The following is a 21,204-nucleotide window of genomic DNA, read 5'->3' as shown; positions in this document are numbered from 1 at the left end:
AGTCATCTTCAAAATACATTACACGCCAAGGTGTTTGGCAATAATAATGGGGAAGACTTGTTTGGCGTTCTGCTGAAGTATTGCTCTTTTGAATACCCACATGCAAGTCACCAGGCAAGCATTTCTTTCAAATCCATGCATGTCAAGAGAAATGAGTGGTAACATCACCTGTGGTGATGGTGATACATACAAAGGAGTAGTGGTAGAATTAGAACTGCTCCTGCTCGTTCTAGAGATGGCATGTATTGTTGAATATTACATGCTTGGTAGTAGTGCTTGAATTCGAACGGCTACTTCTCGTTTTAGTGATTACAAGTATATTTCTGTGTTAAAAGTGTAGAATTTGGGGGGCGTGGCTTGAGCGCCGCACAAGATGGCGGCTTGACGGCGAAGCTCCGCTGACGAAGCTCGAACACCGGCAATTATCTCAACATACACCGAGGCTTCTCCGAACCACTGCACATAAACGACAATCGGAATGTGAGGTGAGCAGGACGCTATATTCCCTGTCTCTCAATTCCACCGGAATGTGCTCTTTTTCCAAGTGACGCGGTTCGCTATTCTGGCGGCCGCCATTTTCCTTTACCGCGATCCTTTCAATAGCGGTTTTCACTCATGTGAACCTCATCATACGAACTGTTCTGTGAATCCTCCGCCTCAATCAGCCACATGCTCTTGCAACATGCTCATAAAGCTGCAATTTTTCGTCTTCTGTGTTTCTGAGGCTCCGCGTTGTTTTCACTAGCTTACCTCCTCAACTAAATGACCTCTCAACGTGGTTGGCGCCTTTTCTTCGCGGCTTCCATGCTTCTGGCACACTCTACTCTGTTTTACTTCTTTTGAAGAGGATTTTCATACAAAAAAGGCATTCTTCACATAATCCACTTTTTTGGGATTCTATAGCAGCACTGCTGTACTTTTCTCTTGCCTTATATGGGGAAATTGCGCAACCTCAAGCTTACTGCTCCCAAGGTCGTTTCTCGTCAGTCCTCCGACTCTGACTCTACGACACATACCATGGATGATCAAGCTCCTCATAAACCAGAGGCTACACAGGGAGCAATTCCTAAAACTAATATTTCTAGTAAGCTTCTGCAACCTGGTTCTACCAAACGTCTGAAGAAAGACCCTCCCTCTCCAGGTTCCTCGTCGCACTCAGCGTCCATGGATCTTATCCTTGAAGAACTTCGTGCGCTTAAACCATTCATGGCTGAAACCACCAAAACTTTGCAATTTCTCCATGACAAATGGTCAACACTTAAAAAGGGTTCTTTTGGTGGAACAATCTACGGAATCTCTTCAGGCTTCCTGCGCACGAATTTCGATGTTGGAGAATGATGTTTCTCTCTTAAGAAGGCAGACGGAAGAGTTGGAAAATAGAAATCGTAGAAATAACCTACGCCTTTATAATCTTCCGGAACACACAGAAGGGTCAAATCCAACCGAATTCTTCCAAACCTTCTTACAGAAAATTCTAGATCTTCCTCCTTCTTCTTCCTTCAACATTCAACGCGCACACAGACTTGGTCCGAAAGTTTCCACCAAACCCCGCGGAGTCATCATGTTGTTCTTGCAATATACTGATCTCCTTCAAGTACTTTCTGCAGCAAAAGCGAAAAAACAAATTATGTGGGAAGGTCATCGTTTATATCTTTCTCAAGATGTAGCTAAACCAACAGCTGACCGTCGGAAGCAGTTCCTTGACTTACGACCACGACTTCGGGATCTTGGTGCCAGGTTTGGCTTACTTCACCCATGCCTCTTCAAGGTGACCTACAAAGAAAAGACCACGACTTTTGAAGAACCACACGCCCTTGAAGAGTTTCTTCGTTTTCATGAAGCCGAAAACATGGACACTGCAAGACCAGTTTAATTTATCATGTGTCTTCCCTGTTTGACAACAGTATTTATCTCTTTCGTCTCCTAATGTATCTAATTGTTTTCTACATCCCAGTTGTTCTACTTAATCCTCATTTATTGTATCTATTATTGTGCATTTATATATTTGGTTCTCATATGTCTCCTTAACTTCCCCTTTTCTATTTTTGTCTTCCTACAGATCCCCTCCTCATGTACCTCACCCTGGTGTATTTTCGCTCTCCTCAATTGCTCCTATGCTGGTTCCTCGAGTGTTCGGTCGCGTGAGTTTCAGTTGTCGATGTCGTCCTCTTTTGGCGTCGTCACCCCTCTTCTTCTATTGTATTTGTTGGTATGTTTCCTCTTTTCCTCCTACCCTTTCCTATTTTTTCTATGCTTCCTATTTTACTATTACTCCTCTCACTATTTTCTTTCTTTACTCTTTTCTTTATCTCTCACCTCTTATTCTCAACTTTTCTCTCTCTCTATTTCTCTCATAAATTCGTTTTTGCATTCTTACTACTTTTTTCAGCCTTTCTTAACTTCTTTTCTACTACATCTTCTCTTTTATATCATTCTCCTGATAATTTACATTCCGAGTAGTCACCTGGAATGTTAAGGGGTTAAATAACCCCATTAAACGTCAAAGAGTTTTAACCACTTGGCTGCTAAGGCATTATTTTACTACTCATTTGTTTTCCATTGAAATCAATGGAAAGTCCATGACGAGTTACCCTTGTCATTAGCGGCGAAGAGGTTAACACATTTAACCAGACTTAAAGCAGATGTAGCCCTCCTTCAAGAATCCCACCTTACAGAATTGGAGGCTACTAAACTTAAGCGTTGTTGGGTGGGTCACGTTTTTTATTCTCCTGCTATAGGTAAGAAAAATGGTACAGTTATACTTTGTCATAAAAAGTTAAATGTTTCAATTGTATCTCAAGAATGCGACGCTAATGGCCGTTGGGTTATTGTTAATCTTCTTATAGATAAAATACCTCTAGTTATTTTCAATATTTATGCTCCTACAGGTGTTGATAAATTGTTCTGGCCTGCTATTTCTGATAAACTTGTTACCCTCAATGACCAATATGTTATTCTTGGCGGTGACTGCAACCAAGTATTTGACCCCTTTATAGATAGAAATTCGAAAGTTAAATTTGTTCCTTCCAAAATGCATTCCCAGTTCATCTCCTCTATACAGAATAATGCTTTAGTTGACATTTGGAGGCTTTGTAACCCAGATCTCAGAGAATACACTTTCTATTCCCCCACTCATCACTCCCAATCACGTATTGATTACCTCTTCCTCAGCAAACCACTAGCACAACTCGCCATTCATTCAGACATAGGCTCCATTCTAATTTCAGACCACGCTCCCGTCTTTGTGGACATTGACCTTATCCCCTACTCCCCTCACTCAGGCCGCTGGAGATTTAATAACTCTTTACTCCTTGATTCTAATTTTTGCACCCAATTTACAAATTTTTTTACTGAATTTTTTACACTTAACCATCTTCCAGAATCTTCCTTTGTCATGATATGGGACTCGTTTAAAGCAGCTGCACGAGGATTTATCATTAATTTCGTTTCACAAAAGAAAAAGCAATCAATCTCTAAGTCAACTCAACTCTTAGATAAAATTAAGAAATTGGAATATGCTTACTATAACTCAAACTCTGAATCTTCTCTTCGTGAACTAATTTCTGCCAAATTTGATTTTAATAAATATACCACAAACGCCGCCTCAAATTCTCTCCTAAAATGCAATTCCCGCTATTACGGTGGACAGAACAAGATGGGCAAACTTCTAGCCAATTATCTCAAGATACGGAAAGAAAGAACAAAAATTGAATCCTTACAAGGCCCAGCTGGTGTATCTTTCTTTAAAGATAAGGACATATTAGCCCAATTCGTTTCCTTCTACCAAACTCTCTACACTCCCGAATCTATTCCCGACCCGAATGATCTTCTTACTTACTTTCAAGACATTCCCCCTCCAGAATCTTCTCATCTTGACTTTCATTCATTAGATTTGGACATTACCCCTTCGGAAATCTCTCATGCAATCTCTATCCTTCGTAGAGGTAAAGCACCAGGGCCCGATGGTTTTACCATTGAGTTCTACAATCACTTTTCCTCCCTTCTTCTCCCAAAATTACATTTGTTATTCCAATCCTTTGCGGCTTCCGGCTCCTCTCAAGGTACTTTCCAAGAAGCATTAATCTGTTTAATACCTAAACCAGATAAAGATCATACCCTTTGTAAAAATTATCGCCCTATATCACTAGTAAACACGGATTATAAAATCTTCGCCAAAATTATAGCTCTCCGATTAGATCCCTTACTACCAGAACTTATAGGCCCTGAACAGTCTGGATTCGTTAAAGGTCGCCTATCATCAGACAACTCTCGTGTCTTCTTTAATATTTTGAGTAAAGCTCCCTCCCTTTCTGCCCCCCTCGCTGCTATTTCCCTAGATGCTGAAAAAGCATTCGATAGAATAGGGTGGGACTTTATGTTTCAAGCTCTTCGATGGTTTGGTTTTCCCCCTAAATTCATATCTCTAATATCCTTACTCTATTCTAGCCCCCACGCTTCAATCTTTGCAAATGGTATGATTTCCGATTACTTTCCTCTTCAAAGAGGGGTACGTCAAGGATGCCCCCTATCCCCTCTTCTGTTTATTATAGCCTTAGAACCCTTTTTAACTAAAATTAGACTCGATGATACAATTACTGGTTTTCAATATGGTCCTCAAAAACAAGCTAAATTATCAGTTTACGCAGATGATATTTTATTTTATTGTTCAAACCCTCAAACAACTCTCCCTTCCTTCCTCCATCAAGTTTCTTCTTTTTCCACTGTTTCAGGTTATCGCCTCAACACAGACAAATGCGAAATTCTACCCTTAAACCCCTTATGTCAAAAACATCTCTTTGAATCCTCCGGCTTTTCCTGGCAACCCACGAAGATTAAGTATCTAGGTATCTGGTTTGCTCCCCGTATTCCAGACACTCTTAAATTTAATTTTGAATCTCTCTCTAATAAAATCACTACATCGATAAATCGTTGGAACCCTCTCTTCCTTTCTTGGTGGGGTCGATTGGACTCCATCAAAATGATGCTAGCGCCCTTAGTTCTCTATTCTGTTTCCATGATTCCCATCCGTATCCCAGATCATTATTTCAAATCGATAGACTCCCTTCTATTAAAATTTTTGTGGAAAGGCAAAAAATCTCGGATAGCTCTTTCTTCCTTGAAAAAAGATAAATCCCTCGGTGGCGTCAAGTTCCCCCACTTTAAATCATATCACAACGCATTTTCTTTAAAACAAACCATGAGGTGGATCTCTTCTGATCTTCCTCACATTCCCCCCCTATGGCTCACATTAGAATCTTCTTTACTTCATCCTGATGAATTCGAAGAAATTCTATCCTTTTCCTCTAAGGTATCATCCCTATGTTCCCCTATCATCTCTCACTCTTGCTCTCTTCTTCGTCCATATTTATTATCCACATACCCATCTGCCTCCTCCACTCACACCCAACCTATCTGGCATAATAAACTCCTCAAAATCCGTAACCGATCCTTATATTGGAAAACCTGGCATTCCCTTGGTCTAAAATGGATCTCACAACTTCTCTCAGACAATCAACCTCTTCCTTTTCAGGATCTCCAAACACAATTCTCGCTACCTTCCTCATCCCATAAACAATATTTATCACTGCTTCCGTCCCTTACCCAATATCTTTCTTCGCTCCCGACCTCCAACTCTATCCCTATCACACATCTTTCGATTTCTAATGCTATCGACCAATCTCTTTCTGCTTCATTTATTTATAAATCTCTGCAGTCCTCTACTGATCGTACAAAATCTAAAGTTGAGTTGGCTTGGGAAAAAGATTTATCTCACACATGGTCCCTCATTTTATGGGACAAAATTTGGTCTAAGATTCATAGTACATCCAGAGCTGAAAATACTACACAAACCTTATTCTTTATTTACAATCGTACACTATTCACTCCATTAATTTTGTCATCCTTTTCCCCAGACACTCCATCTACTTGTTGGTCCTGCCCATCCCCTCTGGCTGATCTGAAACACATGTTATTCGAATGTCCTCATATTTTACGTTTCTGGCACTTAGTTTGGTCTCAATTGCAAAAGATTTTCAATTTTACAGTTTCTTTCTCCATTACACACATTTTCTTAGGTTCCCTCTCTCCTGTTTTTGCAGAATCCCATCACAAACAAAAATTACTTGATCTCTTTATAGCTATTGCTTTTCACCATATTACATCACACTGGAAACAAGCTAATGATGTTTCTTTTACTGCTTGGTGGAACGCAGTTTGCTTTAATCACAGACTTGACACTAATTTTGTCTCTCCTATTTCCTTAGCAATCAAACGTGATCTTTTATGGCTTCCCCTCACTGAATATTTATCCAAAGTTGCTAGGCCTCCTCCCTCATCTCCGAAACGTACTGTTGAAGTTTGTAAACCACCATGAATGCATTATTCTATTCGATTATTATGTTCTCCATTACATCTACTGTTTTAACATATTATTTATATACTTTTATAATTTAAAATGTTCCCTCATCCCCCTATGTTCCTCACATTCATTGCCTATTTTATTTTTTATGCATAAGTTTTCCTCCACTAATTTCGACAATATGTAAGAATGATTTCATGTTTCTCATAACTCTTGATTGTTTCTTCATTTTCTGTCTTTGCTTCTTTTTATTTCAATAAACTTCAAACTTAAAAAAAAAAAGTGTAGAATTTGTTTTAGTTTAAAAAAGGGGGGTGAAGTATGGTTGTATCGGGTTTACTGTGCTTTATTAGGCATATGTCTTTTTAAATGATATTGTGTATTCATTAGAATGGGTGTATGTCATGGTGTTAAGGTATTCTAGAAAGCTAAGCTTTTGGCTCATTGGCTGCCCTGCTGCTTTGGCCAGCTGCTGTGGGTCTTCTGTAAGGAATAAATCTTACATTGGAAACTTTTTGGGCATTACTACAGAGATGTGCACACACCAGGGCGCTTTTGTTTGCCACAACTTTAATATTGTCAACTATGGAGGAGGAGGGCCCGACATCTTAGCTGCAATTTGGGCACGTGGCAGTTGCATGCCACGTGTTTTTAAGCTTTGGAACAGAACGGCTTCTGAACTTATTGTGATCCTCGTCAAAAGTAGTTTGTCGGAACGCAAGTTTTCTGCCTGCTGAAACATCTATTTTTCTGCGACAGTTGGGGCGCCAAGGTTTCTCGTAGGATTGTGGTGAAACTGCATGTGATGAGTTGCCGTGGACTGCGAGTAAGTGAGCACCTTCAGGGAGTCTTTAATAACAACATGTGTCTGTTGTGTGCATTAGCTCAACATCTTCCTGGCCACTGTCTGCCAGAAGCACATCGAAGTTGACGATGAGCGCAAACTCTGAACTTTCTATAAGTGCATGGCCACTGAAGTTCCTGCGGATCCCTTAGGTGATGAGTGGAAGGAGAGACGAGACTACGTGTTTATGCACTTTATGGAGTGTTGCAAACGACCGACAGCGTGCATGGGGAAGTAACTTGCAGGGGTTCGATGTGCTGTTGAAGATGTGTAACTTCATTGTTTTTGGAATGCAAGTGTTGAGCAATTTCATCTTTGTATCGCTCCATTTTCTATATAGCATAAAAAGTAAAGTGAAAGAACTTTGTATTGAGATTCTCGTTAGTTCCTCGTGTGAAATATGAGTGTGTTGTGCCCATTATACGTGCCACATTTTGTGTTGCTTGCTTGTTGAACTCTGTTGTTCTTGTGTTTTACAAGTCTGCATTGTAATACGCATAGCTTGCTATTATCAGCTGATATTTTGGAACAACTTGCCTATATCACGTAGGCTACAAGATAATTGATGCTGCTGCTTTTAAAATACATGTCACTTGGGGTTAGTGACAAATTTACTACTTGCGGTGGTTAAATAAAGCATTAGATTACAGTACATTTTGAAGCGCATCATGTTATATTGGAATACTGTTTGGCCCTCGACTGCTCAGATGGCTTCAGAATGGTATGGGTATGCAATTCAATTCAATTCAATTTTTATTATGTTTTGGAACTCCGTGGAGGTCCACATAAAAGAATATACACAATACAAAAATCCATTCAATACCACAAAGACAGTTTACAACAATTTACCGCAATACAGAATAATTCATTGATACATACTTCATAAGCAAGCCATCAATAAATAGCTAAAAAACATTTAAAAAAGTTAAAAATGTTAAAACAGAATCTTTCATTTGGGGGGTTATGTAAGGCAAGCATAAAATAATTGGCATTTAAGATACCCATTTGCAAGCATATTTGCCTTAACCACTTACGGCAGAATGGGCGCAGCACTGGACATATAAAAAGTACATGCATTCGATCTTGAGTGGACAAGTGACAAAGGTCGCAGATTGCAGGGACTCGGACCATCTAGACAAAAGATTATTTAGGGGTAACAAGTCCTGCCTCAAGAGAAACCAAAATCTCCGGACGCCATGAGGCAAATTCCAGGCGACATAGGGTTGCACAAATTTCCTTGCAAATGAGTCAGTGAGGGGATTAACACCTTTCTTAACAAGGATAGAGGCACTGTCCAACCTGAAGCTAAGGTCCCAGGAGGCCTGTTTCAAGAGAGACTTTAACTGAGCTGCAGATAAGGAAAAGAGGGTACTCTCCTCCAACTGCAGAAGCGAAACAGCCTTTCTAAAATTTTTAACAATTAGGGAGTATTCTCTTAAACTTCCCAATAATTCAGCCTTCATAAGGTTTCTCATAGTCCCCGCTTCTCCTCTGGCTAAGCTTGCGACCCAACGCACTACAGCTGCCAAGCCCTGCACCCAACTGCTGCGCAGGCCAAACTCAAGTCTACAAGCCGCCACTGTGCAAGCGGAATTAATGGAGGTTGCGCCTCTTAATAATTTTCCTTCTACCACATTTAAAAAATCCCAATGCCTTAGGTCGACCAGTTCCAATCCGTATAGGAGGGTAGACTGGATTTTTGCCCTGAAGACCTCCAAAAATAAGAGAAGTGTCTTTTCCCCATTGCCGAGTACAATGCATTTAAGCTTCTCTCTTGGGATAAGGCTTTCCGGGCATTATTATCGATATGGAGCTTATCACTTAAAGTGTCTGAGATTAATTTTCCTAAAAAGACATAACTCTTTACCACCTCAAGTTTGTCACCTCCCACAGACCAGACAAAACTCTCATACTTATGTTTTTTCCTGCCTGAAATACACATAATTTTACTCTTTGCTACATTTATTATTAGAAAATGAGTTTCTGCATACAAATGTAAAGCATGGAGGCGTTTGGCGAGTCCTTTAGGCATAAGGTCCATTATTAAAATATCATCCGCATATAACAGGCACGAAATAGGCTTTCCACCCAATACTGGGGCTATACCATCGCAAGAGGAGAGTGAGGCAGGTAAATCTGCAATATACAGAGAGAAAAGCAGTGGAACAAGGAGGCAACCCTGCTTAAGACCGTTAATTGAAGGAATGATCTTAGATAATCCCCTTTCTCCGCCTTGAAGAACTTGACACCATGTGTCTGTATGCAGAGCTTGGACCATATCTAACAATTGAGGGGGCATACCCAGAGCAGATAACTTTCTCCACAGCAAAGGGCGTTCAACCTTATTGAATGCTGTGGAGAAGTCTATAAATGCCACATACACTCTTCCGCCACGTACCCTTATGTATTTATCAGCAATAATCTGAAGGGCGGAGAGGTTGTCCAGGGTTCCATGCCCCTTGCGGAAGCCTGTTTGTTCTAGTGGCAAAATGTGATTTAGAACCACCCAATCATTAATTAAAGACAACAAGCATTTAGAGAAAACTTTCCCAATAGCGTCTAAGAGGGCTATTTGTCGATAATTATTGGGCAGGTTTCTATCACCCTTTTTGAACAAGGGCACCAGAATGCTCCCCTTCCAAGATGATGGGATAATTTTTTTAATGAAGCAAATTCTAAATAATGGGAATAGGATTTTACTCCAAGATATTGGATCTTGTTTCAGGACTGATATCGGGAGTTCATCCGGTCCCATAGCTCTTGAGGGACGCATATCCTTAATAGCCAATTCTATAGATGATTCGGAAGGGGACTCTATTGAGAGATTGCTATCTTCACCAATTCCCCTAAGTTCCACCCGCAGGTCATTCCTAGCATATAAATTTGAGATGTAATCTATCCAGGTTTGTTCCGAGATAGGGATTGGGAGGGGACTCACTCTTGTACCACAACCCTCCCCAATGAGAGACCAACGCTGAGAGATTTTCCTTGGACAGCGGCCTCCCGCAAACCTATCCATAGGGAATCCTCCTTTCCTTTTTTGATTTTTTTCTTAACCCTACTTCTTCTTCTTTTGAGGAGAGCTATTTTCTGATATCTCTCTGCTGATCTACATAGATATTGCTCCCTCACCAACTTATTTATTTCCTTATTGAGGGTAATAACTGCTTTAGGGAGGGAGATCTTTCTTATAGTTAAATTCGATTTTTTTACTGCAGAGATAATCTTCTTCATAAAAGCCTCAAAAGAGATTAGTTCCAACCCCTGTCAATTATCTAAATTAATTAAAGTTTTTTCAAGGATAGGCTCCAAACCCTTCATGGCTTTAAAGTCCCAAAAACATCTGCCTGTTTTCTTTTGAAAGGAGACCACATCACCATTAAGCGACCAAGGGTCAGATTTAGGAGGATCTACTGAAAGTGTTATCGTAATCACATTATGGGCACTGAAGGTTGACTCTACAACTACCAAGTCCCTTAAAAGGTATGGATATGCTAATGTTAATGTGTTAGTAACACATACCTGTGGGCAGCCTAAGCTCCATATTGTCCTGTTTTACGAGTCTAGGGTTATGTGGTCCGCACCAGTGGTGGCAATGACAAGCAGGGGTTTCCCATGAAGCAAGGAGTCCTGACCCACACGTGTGTCCAGCAGCTCCTTAGCAAGGGGCACTCCTGCTATCGCCCAAGAAGAACTGGAGAACGCAAGTGGAAATCTGTCCGTGGTTGCATGGTTGATGCCAACTTGAGCGTGCTCAACTTGGTGATTGTGAGGAAAGATGAGCTGCATTCATTTTTAACAGTAGACACGTGTCATGTGGATACCGTCCATTCCCTGAGTAAATTAGTAAAAACCAGTGCATTGTTTCATCAAGTGACTGAGCAGTGAGATCTCTGAACCCTTTCAAGTGTCTATTTTAGCAGTGACATAACTGTTGTGGATTTGGAGATGCTGGTGCAAAGAACACCTGATTTTGAGGATGCAGACTTTAATTTCCTATTTTGCCATTGGATTCCAGGGCAGCCCGGATTCTGCAGGATCGTTGCCCCGTCAGTGAATTGTGCTAAATGGAGGATAAAGTTGTATAATGTCTTTAATAATACCTCCGTGGCTTTTTCTGTGGGTTGGAAAACTTATTTCAGCCCCTGTTCATATAAGGTTTGCGTAGAATGCATGCTTGCGATGCCAGTATGTTGTGAGGAAACCCCTGAGCAAAGAAGGTAGGCATGCAAAACACTGTATCTGATCTATAGATACAGTTTCATTAAGTCCATCATCAATTTACTGTCAACCTCTTCCATCTAATTCCCTATTTGGACCGACAATGACTGCATCTTGTAAGATCGGGGATCAGCATGCTTTATTATGGTTCCACGACAACTGACTGCGCCGGGATTGGGGAGATGGGTACATATGAAGTTAGAAATAAACATAGAAGATATAGGTTCAGTCTAGGCAGGTTGGAAGGATCTTTGTATCCAGTATAGCATGAAGGAGAATGGTTTGAAAACATGCAGGTGTCTCAATGAGCGTGTTTGCACCCATCCCGTGTTTAGAGATTTTGTCGTAATTTAGTTTGACAGCATTTCTTTAGCTGGGAGAACGTTCTCATACTGCAGCCACATCTTTGACTTGTAAAATATTTTAGTTAACCAGCTAAGTTCAGCCCCATCGCCAAATGGCAAGTTTACCTTTGGGATACTACCCATCCTGCCTCCCAACCCATAGCCCAGGGTTAAAAAAAGGGGATTCATTTATAGAATTCTTTTGCTCCAATTTTATTTGTGTATTAATCAAAAGGTGAAGTTCTGTTTAGTGACTACCTCTGTGATTACTAGCTGTAAAATACTGACTGTGTAAGTCTCGTTTTCTTGCCACCTGCCATTCAGGTCTTTCGTATAGATGTGAGAAACGTACGCTCACTTGAAGATGTTTGCAGGGATGGTTTGCTTGGTTGCTTAGTTGCTTATCTGCGTCTCCGATACCTAGGTTCAAATTTACCAGAACTTGGACTCTTCATTGCAAATGTGCATTATATTGAATGTCAGAAAGCAAAGAAGGGTGCGCAGTTCCCCAAAGACAGTGTTGCACCACGGTATCGTCACGGAATGTTGGGAATCGGGTCCCAGTGCATGAAATGGAAAGGGAGAGGGAGGGGGAATCCCCCTTTCGGGACCACACTCCATTCTACTCTATGCTACTTTACTTTGCACTTCTGCGCTCTACACTACTCTATGCCAGTGCACTCTAGGCCACTCTACGCCACTGCACTCTACTCTGTGCCAGTCCACTCTCTGTCACGGTGCATGGCTAAAAGACCTAAGAAAAGCCAATATATGTGGCAAAGGAGAAACCTATTGGCTTTGCCAATGCTTTTTTTATTATATAAAAAAATGTTTTAATCTAGTTTCGATTTTCTTGCCTACCACTTTCTGCCCTTAAACAATACTATTCCTTCTACTCCATCTCTTGAAAGACGAACATCGGAGGTGCTGCGCTGCTCCTTGGAGGTAGATTTATTCTGAATGAAACACCTGCAGTAAGATAATCAATTCTTTTTCTTTTCGGTTTGTAATTTGTTTCCCTAATAGGTTAAAGAAAATCCTTTTTCCTTTTTGCAGGCAAGAAACTTAGAACAAAGGCACCCAAAATTCAGCGTCTGGGGACTCCCAGAGTACTGCAGCACAAGCGCAGGCGTATTGCGATGAAGAAGCAGGGCACCAAGAAGAACAAGGAGGAAGCCTCCGAGTATGCCAAACTTCTGGCCAACAGAATGAAGGCAAGTCCTTTTATTACTGCTTATTTAGCGATCCATAAAGGATGAAAGGTGGAGGTGGCCTTGCTGCGACTTAACTGCGCGACTTGCTGGCCCCAGCAGGGTCTGCATTAAGCCTTTAACTCTACAGCTTTCGATCGTCAACAGCAGGGCTTGCATTTTACGATAATTTTGTGGAGGGTGTGGCCGGTTGTACCTTAACATGTTTATCAATTAATGTAACTTCGGCTAAAGAACAATAACTTGAGTACTAACACAGGTAGACTTTTTCGTCAGCGCAGGCGCGGAATTCGCGCCACGCAGGCGCGGCGAGCGGGCCGTGACAGAACCGTTCCGTCACAAGCACAGCTCACCCGTGGCTTGTGATGGAGCGGTTCCGTCACAAGCATGCAACGGGTTAAAGAAAGAAAACTGTTTTTAGGCATAGCAGAATGATTTTGAGAGTAAAGGAATATACGATAGCTTAGAAATACTGCATACCACTAAGATCAGTTTTTTGGGAACAGGTCTGTAGTGAATGCCCTGTGCTGTCTTTTTTGCTCTTGGGTACGTTGTATCCCAGAGTGGTACTTACCTAACCCACACTCCGTGTTGGAGATGTCCTTCTCATCAAAGTAGTCTTGCGCTTTAAATGAGCTGGCCTCCGGTTGGTTTCATAAACACCAATCCTGACCCGGTTCCACCCTGCAGTGGTTGTGCGATCAGTGTAAGGGGTTGTCTTAGCTTCCTGTCATTAGGGCGGTCTCCCATATAGCTTGATTTTTAGGTCGGGCCTGGGTAGCGCATGCACTGCTCTGCGCTTATTTATTAATTTAATTAACAACGCGGTCCGCTTTCACTTTAGCGGCTGCACTACAGAAACTTTCCTTAATAATATTTTTTTTAGGGGTCGGGGGTGGGGTGTGAAGCGCCTCATACCGTGCTTTCACTTTAATGTTGGCCGTGCCCCTTTCTTCAGACGCTGCTCACTGAAACCTGAATATGGCGAGCAGCCTCGAACGAAAGGGCGCTTCCACCATTAAAGTTTTGCATTTGTGAGAGTTTGAGCTGTTAACATTCGAAATGAAAATGCCTTTTATATATGTGTTGCTTTTAAAAACATAAATAAAAGGCATTGTCAAACTCTCACAAATGTGAGACCTATTGCATTGAAAATGCTTGTTATAGAGAATGGTTCTGTTCTAGCGGAAACAAATATTCTGTCAAGTCTCTCAATCACATTTTTGTGTTTACAGGTCCCTAAGCAATGAATGGCATTCTCTTTACTTTGAGTAACTCTCTCCCTCTCCCCATGCAATTTGACCTGGTCCTCAAGCAATGTTGAGTGGTGCACGAAAAAACTAATAAGGTTTAAATAAAGTATTTCAGTAGTTCCACGTGTTACTTTTTCCTTCCTCTAGTTCGAGAGACATTTAATTCTCACCTTCAGTAGCTCCACATCCTGCTGCTGACACTTCCCCTCTATCTCTGTGATCAGGTCTCGGTGGGTGGATTGCTGCTTCTCCAGTTCACTCTGTATCTCTTGAATGTTCTTCATATTTTCGTTATGTTCCTTTTCCAGTTTGGTCAGAAGTTGTTGTTCTTCCTGGTCTAGAAACTTCTTCAGAAGCTCAAATGTACTATGGATCGCCTCCACCTGGTTCTTGAAGTTTCCCTTTAAAATAAGCAAATAAAGCACATCATATATATATTTGTACGATACACCCACGTGTAATCACATTTGTCTGCATCTGACCGATACAATGGTCTACTTCACACACATACCCTTAAATTATAAACCTGGTTGGAGGGGCGTGGCCGAGATGGCGGAGTGAGCGGACGTACATCGCCACAGCTCCTGCCAACGGCCCGATTTTAGCACCGGTTCCGACGCCTTCTCTACCTGCAGTCTATGCTCAGGGCTGTCTGAACCGTACATAAAGTGGAGCGGACCCGGTGAGCGCTGCTGGAGGCACCGCGAGCGGCGGCGCGGGACAACCGCGGCCCGGAGGAGTGAGACACCCCTCCCCCCTCCGGACTGAAGACGAGGCCGACGTGGTGCGGTGAACGCGGCCGAGCAGAACGGCCCCTGACGCGGCGTTCCAACGCGGCCTAAGGCGGGTCCCACCCGCGTGCACCTAGAGGCTGTGCCGGGGCCCGTGACAATGGCGGAGGTCGCCCGGAGAACGGCGGAGGCGGGCAGTTCGCCCGACAGGCGGTGGGGCTAAGTGGGCCCAGAAGAAGACTGAGGCAGGCCGTAGGAAAGGAAACCGGAGGTGAGAGCCGATCCTGGGCACTGCGGGCGGCGCTGTAGCAGGTCCTGGGCGGCGTCTGGGGAACCGGGGCGGCGGGCCTCTCGGCGGGCATATCGGCCCGGCGTCTAGCATTAAATTACCTGATTATCCTCCAATTGCATCGCCCTCGCCGGAGGCTTGGCAGGATTTGTCCTCCCCTGGCAGAGACTGAAGCTAGCGGGGCCTGCTGGGTGGCGGCGTGCGGAGCCGCGGTGCCGGAGCTAGCCAGGTCTGCCGTCCTCCCTTCACAACCGAAAGAGACAGCCACTAGACAGCGACGGGAGCCCTCCCAGACATTGGAGGAGACCACACCTCGAAGTTAAAGTGACTCCCCCAGACACCGGAGGCAGCAGCAAGACGTCGGAAGAGGCATAAGGCCCAGCCGCGCCACTCGGGGAGCCGGCCTACACCGAGACCAGTCGAGCGCACGGGCCGTGACGCGGCGAGGGTGCTCCAGCCTCCGGTAGGGGACTACCTGGAGGGTTCCGTAGGAAGCTGACGCCGGATCCGGACCGCGGTGTGGGTCTATATTTCCCTGAGGCACACGCGGAGAAGATAGCTTCAGGCGGAGGTGACGCCCGCCGCACGAGATGTCGACAGCCAGACATGCCAGGGGCAAAACGGTGAAGGAGCTGTTCGCCAAAAACCTGACCCCTCCTCAGAAGGACTCGGGGGGCCCTGCGCCGAAGAAGATGGACCAGGCCTCTGAGGGCGGGACGGAGGGTGGGACGGAGCCCATCACAAAGGCCTTTTTGGAGTCCCTCATTGCATCCTTGCGGGACGATATCCAAACTTTCAAGACGGGGTTTGCCAATGAAATCCGAGAGGTACGGCGAGAGATGGATGGCATAGGGGAGAGAGTGGCGGACTTAGAAACCAAGTGCGACAACAGAGACGCGGAACTGGCGGCCCAGCAACAGGAGATCATTTGGCTTCACGATCAACAGGTAGATCTACAGCTCCACCTGGAAGATTTAGAAAATCGCTCTAGACACCATAATATTCGCATTCGCAATGTCGCCACTTCCAATGCCACCCGAGACGTGTTTCGCTACGCCAAGGAACTTTTCAATCACGTGCTGGGGCGACCACTGGACTCTCCTATACAGCTGGACAGAGCTCACAGGGCCGGTCCGCCCCGCGCGGGGACAGCACCCCCTCCGGATATCCTTGTGTGTACAGGACTTTCGTACCAAAGAAGAGATCCTACAGAAAGCGTGCCAGAAACACCCGATAGCGTTCCAAGGCACATCTCCGCTGCTGTTTCAGGACTTGGCGGCACTCACGCTCCATAAGCATCGGCTCTTCAAACCCGTTACGAGCTATCTACAGCAGAAAAACATCCCATATAGCTGGGGCCACCCTTTTCGCCTCGTTTTCCGGCTGGAGAACAAACAATACCAGCTTCGCTCGGTCTCTGAGGCTTGCACGTTGTTGGGAATCGAGAAACCCGAGGACGATGCCGAGACCCAGGGCCTTGCACCAAACACATATGGAAAGACATCGCAGTGGAGCCATCAGAGACGACGGAAACGTGTAAAGAGGGCCCCCGCCACAGACATCGAGGCAGGTCAGCGGGCCGTTGGCGGGAAGGCATTCCCGATCAGACTAGTAAGACTACCTTACATTTACCCTTTTCTCTACTTTTCATCTTTGGATGAGAGACATTGACTACTTACAATTGTTTTGGGGGGAAGGGGAGAGGGGACCGGGGTTGGGGAGGGTGAATGGTCCATGGTTCGATTCTTGTCGGGGAAGGCGCTGGGGCAAGGGGCTGGATCCACGAGAGAGAGGCAGACCGGGCACTCACGGGCTTGGTCGCTACAGGGAAACACCAGAGGCGGGGAGAGGAGTGGTCCTTTTAGATGAAGGGCGATGAATTAATCATTCTCACGCTGAATGTCCGTGGCCTCAATAACCCCATTAAACGTAAAGCGGTCCTGCTCCACCTTGAACAGTCAGGCGCGGACATATGTCTGCTACAAGAAACGCACCTTTTAACTAAAGATTGTCACAGGTTGAAATCCTGTAAGTTCCCTCACCAGTTTTTCTCCTCTGGCCCAAACAAAAAAGCAGGAGTTGCGATTTTGGTGGCGCAAAAATTCAGAGGCAAGGTGTTAGGGAAACTTGCCGAAACCAGGGGGCGCTTGCTAGTCTACAGATTTGCAGTGGGAGACAGGACACTCACGATAGGTTCGGTGTACGGGCCCAATGAGGGGCAGGAGCAGTTTCTCCATAGAGCGCTCACAGACATCACTGACACCACTGATCATCACATAGTTCTGGGCGGGGACCTAAATCTAGTCCTCGACAATGCATTAGACAGATCTTGTCAACGCACTACACAGGTGGGGGCACTCTCTACAGCGGGCAAAGACTGCGATTCCTGGGGCTTACGGACCTATGGCGTGAGCTGCACCCTGGCGAGAGAGACTACACATATTACTCGGCGGCGCACCAGACGTATGCACGACTCGATTTATTTCCTAGTGTCCAACACCACTAAGTCACTTGCTATAAGTACTGACATAGGCACCGCGTCGCTCTCGGACCATGGATCCGTCCGAACCGTACTATCCATGCCTGGTACCCAACATCCACATAGAGTTTGGCGCCTCCGAGATTCGCTCCTACAACGGACGACGGTGGTCACCAAAATCCGCAGCGCGATCACTGATTATCTAGCGCATAACAGCAATACTGACACCACTCTCTCCACACAATGGTCCGCACTGAAGGCTGTTTTCTGGGGGGAATTTATTTCACTACCCACCGCTGAAAACACTGAGCGTCGAGCTAAGAGGGAGGAACTTACACGGCAAACGAGAGAATTAGAACAGATACACCGGAGAACCGGGGCGCCGAGAATCTGGCGGCAATTAAAAGCGGTCAGACAGCAGCTTGCATCGCTCGACCTCGACAGAGCGGAGTATGCAGCGTTACGGCTGCGCCATGCTTATTATGCAGGCGGTGATAGATGTGGGGGCCTATTGGCGCACAAACTTCGCGAAGTCACACAGCGTAGAGAAGTTTAGGAGATAAGAAGGGGGGATGGCGTCACAGTAAACCGGAGTCAAGACATAGCAGAGGCCATCAGCTCGTTCTACGCAGACTTATACAGAGCTGACCCCACCAGCCCGGAGGCGGAATCCGGCTTCTTGGAGAGTGTTTCCCTATCGAGGCTGACGCAAGACCAGATAGACTACCTGGAGAAAGAGAAAGACATTCGGCCGGAGGAGGTGATCTCGGCCATCTCCCGGCTCAAGTTAGGGAAAGCCCCGGGTCCGGATGGGTTTCCGGCGAGTTTTTACAAAACATTCTGTTGCCAGGTGGCCCCCCTACTCGCCCGACTCTTCACCTCCTTCGCGGAGGAGGGAGCGATCCATAGGGACCTGTTGGAGGCATCCATCGCAGTGATACCTAAGCCAGGTAAGGATCCGGTTGAGTGCGGAGCATATAGACCTATCTCCCTCTTAAACGTGGACCTCAAGCTATATACGGGGATCCTCGCCTCCAGACTGGGACAGTATATGGGGGGATTGATTGATCCGGACCAATCCGGATTTATTCCGGAACGCCAGACCACGGATAATACGAAACGGGCCTTTCATCTCCTAGAAAAAGACGCACGAACGGAGGGAGAGTACATGATGCTGACCATTGACGCCGAAAAGGCATTCGATAGGGTACACTGGCCTTACTTGGAAAAGGTATTACTCAAAGCAGGGATAGGGCCTAAATTCTGTACCAGAGTGTTTAATTGCTACAAATTCCCTACAGCGGCGGTCCGTGTCAATGGGTGCACCTCCCCCCGATTCGACATCGAACGCGGCACCAGACAGGGGTGTCCGCTATCCCCCCTTCTGTTCGCCCTGTACATGGAGCCTCTTGCACACCTCCTGCGCTCCGACTCGGATATACAGGGTATCAAGTTTGGAGGCGACGTACACACCGTTAGCCTGTATGCCGACAATGTGTTGATTTCCCTCGCTAAACCTCGAAGCTCCCTGCCGGCGTGCATTGCAGTGCTGTAGAGGTTTGGCAGTGTCTCTGGCTTTAAGGTCAATCTGACAAAATCGGTGGCCCTTGATCTCTCGCTTGAACCCTCCACTCGCACTCAGCTACAGGCACTGTTCCCCATACCGTGGACGTCGGACACGGTCCCTTATCTGGGAATTCATTTGGCACCCTCCCTTCAGGGAACAGTAGACGTTAACTACGCCAAGCTGCGGCAGAAGATCAGAAGCAAGCTGGGCAGATGGAAATACTATCCTCTGTCCTGGCTAGGCAGAGTAGCTGCAGTAAAGATGACGATCCTTCCCCAGGTCCTGTACCTTTTCCGAATGATCCCTCTGGCACCGCCCCGAGGTTGGATCAAACAAACGCAGTCCGACCTGTTCCAGTTCATTTGGAACGGGCGGAAACCCCGTCTGAAACGCCGAGTCGCCATGCTGGCGCCAGAGCAGGGCGGAATTGGAATACCAGACCTTGCGACATATTTTCAAGCAGCACAACTCCGCTTCCTGGTGGAATGGGTCAGGTGGGAGTCAGGGAAGCATTGGCTGTTTCAAGACCAGGCCGTAGCGGGACGGACTTTGCAGGAAATTCCCTTCATGAGACAGGAACATAGGCCGCCCAACCTTTATGCATCCTTCATCACATGGGTTCCCCATGAAATCTGGGATAGAGTGGGGATTAGCCAGGAGTTTACCACCCACCCATCCCCCCTTACACCCATCATAGGGAATCCGGAGTTCCACCCAGGGCTGGATGAGAAGGCGTTTGCGCGTTGGAAGCCGGCCGGCTGCCGGGCCCTCTATCATCTCTATGACTCGGAAGGGGTGATTCCCTTCCAGCAATTTCGACAAGAATTTGGCTTGCCGGAGACGGAAAGGCTCCGCTATCTGCAGGTGAGGCATTGGGCATTAGGCACCACAGTTCGACCGCTGGCGGATAGACGGCTGACCAAATTTGAATATTGGCTAATCTCCCGCCACACTGACAAACAATTGATCACAGACCTCTACAAGATGCTTATGCAGAAACACCAACACACCTATAATGCGGGCAGAGCGCGCTGGGAGAGGGAGCTGGGGAGAACTCTGTCACATAAAGAGTGGGAGGGAGTCTACTACAGGGCACGACACTCAGCCTACCACATGGGGCTCACGGACACTCTCACGAAAATTGCTTCCTACTGGTATTACACCCCCGAAAGGCTGTACGAGATGGACAGCAAGCAAGACCCCCTGTGCTGGCACAGTTGTGGCCATATTGGCACACTGACACATATACTTTGGGAATGCCTACTCCTACAGGACTACTGAAATCAGATTCTGCAGGAAATAGATACACACTTTGAGACAGATATCCCACGCTTCCCTGCATACGTGCTCTTGGGGTTACCTAACGCGCTGACATATCCTCTGAAGTCAAGGAGAGGCCGACTGATTGCGATTGCATTGGGATCGGCCATGCAGAATATTGTGGCGCATTGGCGATCCAAACATATTCCCTCACACCTGGGATGGCTACATCGTTTATGGGTGGTTCTGGGGATGGAGAAGCTGTCTCTGTCAAGGGCGGGGGAGGGAGCGCCCTATGCGGAGCTGTGGAGACCATTCTTGTCCCTTTTGGCGTCTGAATTCACGGAGGTCACCTGTCCCAAGTACCTCCGGCTTTTGAGGTTGACCGACACGGATCCTAACTCTCAATGATCTGCCATCTCAGACTTTGTAGTCCCCGGTACACATAGGAACCATGGACCAGGGTGGTGGGGGGGGAGAGGGTGTTTTGGGGGGGGAGGGATGAGTTGGGGGAAGAGGGAGGGCTAGGGGTTCGAGAGACGTTATGAATGTTTACGACAGGCCCGTCCTGCCTTTACCTGCCTGTTTGGGTTTTGTGTTATTCCTTTTCAGAACTCTTTAGGACGAGGGGCCTCAGGTGTTGAGCA

The 21,204-nt window shown here is 45.7% G+C and overlaps 2 pseudogenes across 1 annotated transcript in view; one reads left to right on the top strand and one right to left on the bottom strand.

The window, feature by feature from the left end:
* Window positions 1-21,204, bottom strand: part of LOC147717705 (E3 ubiquitin-protein ligase TRIM39-like) — a 948,681-nt pseudogene that overhangs the window by 894,231 nt on the left and 33,246 nt on the right. The window contains exon 3 of the transcript XR_015296086.1: window positions 14,402-14,632. The product of XR_015296086.1 is annotated as an E3 ubiquitin-protein ligase TRIM39-like (transcript). The remainder of the gene's footprint in view (window positions 1-14,401; window positions 14,633-21,204) is intronic.
* On the top strand, window positions 1,562-13,026 carry LOC147717706 (small ribosomal subunit protein eS6-like; annotated as a pseudogene).

The sequence above is a fragment of the Lissotriton vulgaris genome, chromosome 5 (genome assembly GCF_964263255.1).
Source record: "Lissotriton vulgaris chromosome 5, aLisVul1.2, whole genome shotgun sequence".
NCBI lineage: Eukaryota > Metazoa > Chordata > Amphibia > Caudata > Salamandridae > Lissotriton > Lissotriton vulgaris.
This window is presented reverse-complemented; position numbering and strand designations above follow the sequence as displayed.